The sequence below is a fragment of the Galeopterus variegatus genome, unplaced genomic scaffold (assembly GCF_000696425.1).
Source record: "Galeopterus variegatus unplaced genomic scaffold, G_variegatus-3.0.2 Scaffold1800, whole genome shotgun sequence".
Classification (NCBI taxonomy): Eukaryota; Metazoa; Chordata; class Mammalia; order Dermoptera; family Cynocephalidae; genus Galeopterus; species Galeopterus variegatus.
The window spans coordinates 126,205-132,883 of record NW_007727911.1 but is presented as its reverse complement, the minus strand read 5'-3'; the positions used below and the strand labels follow the sequence as shown (position 1 = coordinate 132,883).

Below are 6,679 nucleotides of genomic sequence, written 5' to 3'. Positions count from 1 at the left end.
CGCGCTCCCCAACATGGCGGGCGCGCGCCGGCGCCTCCACGTGACCGCCGCCGGCCAATGGGGAGCGGCCGGCACGCACTTGCGGCTGGGTGGCCCGGTCTGTAAATTCAAAATCGTACCCTCAGACAACCGTCGGCTAGGCGTGGAGGGCTGGGTGTGGCCGGGACAGGCTGAGGCGGTGAGGAAGGGCGTCCGGGCCTGCCCTCCTTTCTGCCCAGGGCCCAGCGCCTGCCAGGCCCTCCCGCCAGCCCGCGGGGACTCTTGGGGGGCCGGGCCTGCGAGTGGCGGGAAAGAGCCCGGAGGTTTCCGGGGCGGGTCCGCGCCGCCGCCCACAATCGGCGGTTCAGGGAAATTCAAAAGTCAACGTTCCAAGCAGCCACAGGCGAAACTCGAAGAGGCCCGGGCTACGGCGGACACCGTGACCTTATCTCCCGCCCGGCGAGAGAGCTGGGGGAACGGCCTGGAGGCCCGGCCTCTCTAGAGTCCGACGTTCAAAACTTCCTGCTTGCTGGTTCCCAATGCAAGCCTTTATTTTTCTCTGGGATGGGCAACGGTGTATCACAAAATTGACATACTTGTGTTTTGAAGCCGACTTATTATCACAGAAAAATTAGCAACCCTGATTTTAAATTATTTGCTGCCAATCCTGATGGGCTGTCCCCGATCCGTTTGTTTCCTAACAATTTAAGGGTTTGTAAAATCAAAAACAGCTCACAAATGATTTGATTAGCATATGACTGAGTAAATAGGAGCACAAGCTGTTGTCCTACCTCATCAAAATCAGATGCCTAAAAATCTGAATGTATGAAAATTTAAGTTGAAATAACTTTTTGCTTGTAAAGGAGGTCCCTCAGTATGTTGTTAGGAGCTCGTCCTAATAGAAGTCCATTAATCCCTTTGAAAAGTTTTTAACTTTTAGGCTAACGTTCATTGGGACTTACTATGTGCCCTGCGCTGGGATTTTCATGGATTATCCGTCTTCACAACGCCCTGTGGTGTGGAAAATGGATTATTTATTTTTGCAAATTCATCCATTTTATAGCTTAATTTCCTTAAGGCCGCCGAGCAGACGACAGGACTGCATTTGAACCCAGGGTGCTTGCTAATTGTCTCCAGAACCTAGCCCGTAACTATAGCGTAGGTGACCACCTCACAACCTAATAGGAACGCTTCTATAATTAAAGGTTAGTTACCTTAATAATAGCAGAAATGGAGAGCAGGACGTTCTTTAACTGTTAATCAATTAACGTACATAAGAATTGGTGAAGAGCACTGGGCTGCACGTATATTCATCCCGCTGAACTTTTGGCACTCTGCAAATGATGATACTCTCCTTACTTACCGTTCTAGTTCCTGTCCTGTTGCCTAAAATACTTCCTTCTTTCACTTCGTTGAGAATTACAGTTGAAAAGCTTCGATTTTAATTTGAGTTAAAATAATATAAATAATTTAAAGGGATCTTGAAAATTCAAATTACTGACAAGGAGGTCCGGTGGGAGAGAGGTTTTATAACACAAAGATCAAGGGTCCCAGTACAGGCCAGCCGCCAAAAATCAAAAAACCACAAATTACTAAAGAGGAAATGAGGCTTAAAGAAGGTGAGGGCTGGGCTGGCAAGTTGCTGAGTTGGTTAGAGCACAGACTTGTAACACTGAGGTCACGGGTTCGGATCCCCAAACTGGCCAAAAAAAGAAAAGAGTGCTGGGTCCAACGCTGTGGAATCAGGATTGGAATGTAGATCTGCTCTCACTCACTGGGTTGAGGTCCTTTCCCCTTGACTAATAGTGTGGTTAATCCATTGGCTTTACAGTTTTCATTTCTTGCTCCCTTTTACCTCAATCTTTAAAACACTACATGGAGGGCCGACCCCGTGGGCGACACCAAGCCAAGGGTTGTGATTCCCTTACCGGTCATGAAAAAGACAAAAAAAAAAAAAACACTACATGGAAATTTTCTTTCAAAATTATTTTCTGTCCGTTTTTGAAGTGCTTGGGTTTTTTTGTCGTTGGTTTTTTGTTTGTTTGTTTAGGCTGTCCAGTACAGGGATCCAAACCCTATTTGTGAAGTTTTAAGATGGTATGTCAAGTGATTTCAGCCATGATCTCTACTGCTCTTAACCTCATGAAGCTTTCTTTTGATGAGTCCCTCAATCTCATATTCTTTTAGGAAACTCACATTGTATCTTACTACCTGAAACAAATACATTGCATTCCTATAGCTGAGGATTTGCTGTTGATAACTGTGTAACTTTAAGGAAGTTATTCCTTGGTTTCCTCTTAGGAAAATGGGAATGATTCCTACTTGCTGGGGGATTGTAAAGACTACATAAAAGAATATATGCAATATGTTAGACATGTAATATATGATGGCTAAATAGTAACTCTTACTAATAGTAATCCCGTGTCTTCAATCAAAAGCAATGAAAAACAATGGAAAATCTGTTAGCCTTCAGCAATTGTGCACATTTTAGGTCAGATGCCTTACTAAATGCACACCTCCTATTTTCTTGGTTTTTCCCATACCTGACTCTGTAGATGGAAGTACTGTTTCTTCCCTACTTTTTTTTTTTTTTTTTTTTTTTACCACTAGAAAAAATCACACAAGACTTTATTATTCCCATCACGAAGGGCAGTCTTTGCAAGGTGGGGGATGAGTTCTGACAGCGGGGAGGGAACCCCTACTTGTCAGCAGTAAGCGGATGCCGCAGGACCACGATGACCGAGTCCCGGCGCAGGAACAGGAACATCTTGGAGATGTAGCGGTCCTTGTTGACTGGCTTGGACTTCTTCTTGCCCTTGCGGTTGTTGGGAACTTCAGTCCACATCTTCACGTTGTCCAGCACCATGTTGCAGCGCCTGTCGAAGGCCTTCACGCAGCCCAGGAGTTTCTTGTTTTGGCAGTTGATGAGCACTTGGGTGTTGTTCCTTTTTTTTTTTTTTTTTTTGTCTTCTTCATGACCGGTAAGGGGATCGCAACCCTTGGTGTGGTGTTGCCCACATGCGCTCAGCCAGTGAGCAGACCGGCCATTCCTATATAGGATCCGAACCCGCAGCGGAAGTGTTGCTGCGCTCCCAGCCCTGCACTCTCCTGAGTGCGCCACGGGCTCGGCCCTGGGTGTTGTTCTTTTTTTTTTTTTTTTTTTTTTTGTCTTTTTTCGTGACCGGCAACGGATCGCAACCCTCAGTGTCGTGCCCGTACCGGACCGGGCCCGGCAACGGGATCGCAACCCTCGGTGTTGCCCCCGCTCCTCGCTCAGCCAGTGAGCGGCAGGTCTGTATGTGGGATCCGAACCCTCGGGGGGAGCGCCGCCACACTTCCCAAGCGGCGCACTGTAGCAGTGCACCACCGGGCCGGCCCCCTGGGTGTTGTTCTTGACTGACTGCGTGAGCACTGAGAGTGGAGTGTTAAATTCTTCCTCCTCCCACTTCTGCAGCTCCTCGGGGGTCATCTCACTCTTGGACTTGTTGAGGAGGCTCATGGTGGCTGTGTGCTCAGGTCACTCCCGTCTCCTCGTTGCTTCTGCCTCTCTCCTATTCTTTCCTACTGTTTGTCCAGCTCTCTTCATTCAAATAATTCCTGAAATCCCATCACCTCCAAAATTTTCCTTCATGAAGCATCATGTTTACTAATATGCACAGAAGGGGGCTGGCTGGTTAGCTCACTTGGGAGAGTGTGGTACTTATAACATCAAGGACAAGTGTTCAGATCCCCTTACTGGCCAGCATGCAAAACAAGCACTTGAAAAGATGCTCAACATAATTTGCCATTAAGAAATGCAAATCAAAAACACAATGAAACACCACTTCACACCCACTAGAAGGGCAATAATCAAAGAAACAGACAATAACAAGTGTTAGCAAGGATGTGGAGAACTTGGAACCCTCAGTGCATTGCTGCTGGGAATTTAAAATGGTGCAGCTGCTGTGGAAAACAACTGTTCCTCAAAAAGTTAAACATTGAGTTGCCATATGATCTAGAAATTCTACTCCTAGATATATACCATAGACAAATGAAAACATATGCAAAAGCTTGTACATGAATGTTTATAGCAGCATTATTAATAATGGCCAAAAAGTAGAAAATATCCAAATGCCCATAGATTAATGAATGGCAATATAAAATGTGGTATGTCTATGCAATGGAATATTATTAGGCAATAAAAAGGAATGAAATATTGATACATGCTAAACATAAATGCACCTTGAAAACATTATGCTAAATGAGAAAAAAAAAACAGTCACAAACACCATAAATTATATGATTCCATTTGATTCTTGATATGAAATAAAATCAAAACAGACAAGAAGTTGATTAGTGGATACTTAGGGCTGGGAATAGGGGAGAACGAGGAGTAATAGCTAATGGTTTGGGGTTTTTTTGTTTTGTTTTCTTTTGTTTTGTCAAATGACCAGTAAGAGGATCCTAACCCTTGGCTTGGTGTTGTCAGTATCACGCTCAGCCAGTGAGCAAACCGGCCATCCCTATATAGGATCTGAACCCATGGCCTTGGTGTTATCTGCACTGCACTCTCCCGAGTGAGCCACAGGCTGGCTTTAATGGTTTGTTTTTAGGAAAGATGAAGATATTCTATAACTAAATGGTGATGATGATTGCACAACCCTGTGAATGTACATTGAATTGTACACTTTCAATGGGTGAACTTTATGGTATGTGATTTAAATATCAATAAAGATATTTAAAAAAAAATTTTTTTTTCCTTCATGAATTAGAAAAGAAGTAACAGACATTATGTAAATTTGGTGACAGTATTTCTGCATTTATTAGGATAATGGTGATTTCAAATATCGTGCCTTGTTTTTCCTGTAAACCTTCACTTACTTGTCAGGACACATATCCTAATTGTTGGTTAGGCCATGTGTATCCCCACCAAGCCTCCACATTCCATGCCATCGTTCCTTTTCTCCATACTCCTACAATACAAGCTACCTCACTACACATAGAAAACTTACTTGACATTTGTCCTACTTATGTATGTCATTTGGATCTGGAGCAGAAAAATACAAGATACCCAAGAGATCTGGGCAGAAGGGGCCCAAAGTTGGATGGGGGTGGGAAGGCAGGGAAAGGGAGAGGAGAGACTGAAAGCTAGCAGTAACCCACTTTTGTCCCAGGAGAGGGAAGTGACAGCTGGCAGATAGCTGAGTATACTATGGTAGAAAATGAAAAAAAATTGCTAAACAATATCTGTTCAATATGTTTGCTGAATGGATGAATGAAGAAATAAATGAATGCATGCTCTTATTCTTGGCCAGGTTGTTTCATTTAAAACACTTTGCAAAATTGACCCTTTTTCCAATTATCATAAAAGTGTAAGAATAAATCACATTTCAGAAGATGGCTATCCACAGGGCTGGCCTGTGGCTCACTCGGAAGAGTGCGGTGCTGATAACACCAAGGCCATGGGTTTGGATCCCATATAGGGATGGCCGGTTGCTCACTGGGTGAGCGTGGTGCTGACAACACCAAGTCAAGGGTTAAGATCCCCTTACCGGTCATCTTTAAAAAATAAAATAAAAAAAAAAGAAGGTGGCTATCCACAATCTCTTCCAACTCTGATTTTGATTTTTGTGTTTTAAAAAGAGCCTAGGAGTTTTTGGGGGGTTTGTTTGTTTGTTTGTTTGTTTGTTTGTTTGTTTCTTTTTTCCTCAGCTCTATGTCAGCTCTATGTCATTGTTCTCATAGCATAGCTACCTGAAGTTTATATATTGCTCAAAATTGTTTTCTAAATATGCTTGTTAAGATCTGGACATTTGGCAATAGTAGGATTGGTGGAGTTATTTTCTTTTTAACTCAGCAGTTCCATCTTACTGATAGCCTATGGTTTAGTCAAAAAGAGAGCAATTTGCACCCTTGCATTTCAGTTTCACTTTATGCCCAAATATGGCCATAACACTACAATACTTTTCTTTAAATTATTTTAACCTTTTTTTTGGGGGGGGGGGAATGGCAGCTGGCTAGTACAGGGATCTAAACCCTGCATCTTGTTGTTATCAGCACCACGCTCTAACCAACTGAGCTAACAAGCTAGCCTATTTTAGGATACTTTTAAAACATTTCTTAAACTTAGTACTTATGCATCTGATTTTCTCACAGTTTTTATCTTACAAAGGTATGCTCCTTCATCCTATGGTGTGCAACTTTGCCTTTACAGTGGTAAAAAAATAAATGACTGGTGTCAAAGTGTAAGGTTTACACGTAATTCAGCTGTTCCTCATCTGATTGGAATTGTTCCAGCTCAAAGAATTAAGGGCTTTCCTTTTTCATGATCAGTCTTTACTCAGTCATTTTATTTATCTTGATGTATGGTTTATTTCTATCCAATAGTATTTTAATTTATTAATTTAATTCTTCAACTATAGAAATGAGACTCTCGCTTGTGGCTCGCTCGGGTGAGTGCGGTGCTGGTAGCGCCGAGGCTGTGGGTTCAGATCCTATATAGGGATGGCCGGTGCGCTCGCTGGCTGAACGTGGTGCGGACCACACCATGCTGACGGTTGCGATCCCCTTACCGGTCAGATAATAAAAAAAAAGAAAGAAAGGAAAAAAAGAAATGAGACTCTCTTCTTGGCTAAAATATCTTCTCCACCAGCCTACCTCTCTCATGTTGCCTAAAATTCCCCCGTAAGACTTTTGAGTCAATCTGAAAAGGTAAGGACAC

The 6,679-nt window shown here is 43.3% G+C and overlaps 1 pseudogene; it reads right to left on the bottom strand.

Annotated features, from left to right (window-relative positions):
• Window positions 1-2,677: 2,677 nt before the first annotated feature.
• LOC103595614 lies at window positions 2,678-3,478 on the bottom strand (annotated as a pseudogene).
• Between the last annotated feature and the right edge of the window lie 3,201 nt (window positions 3,479-6,679).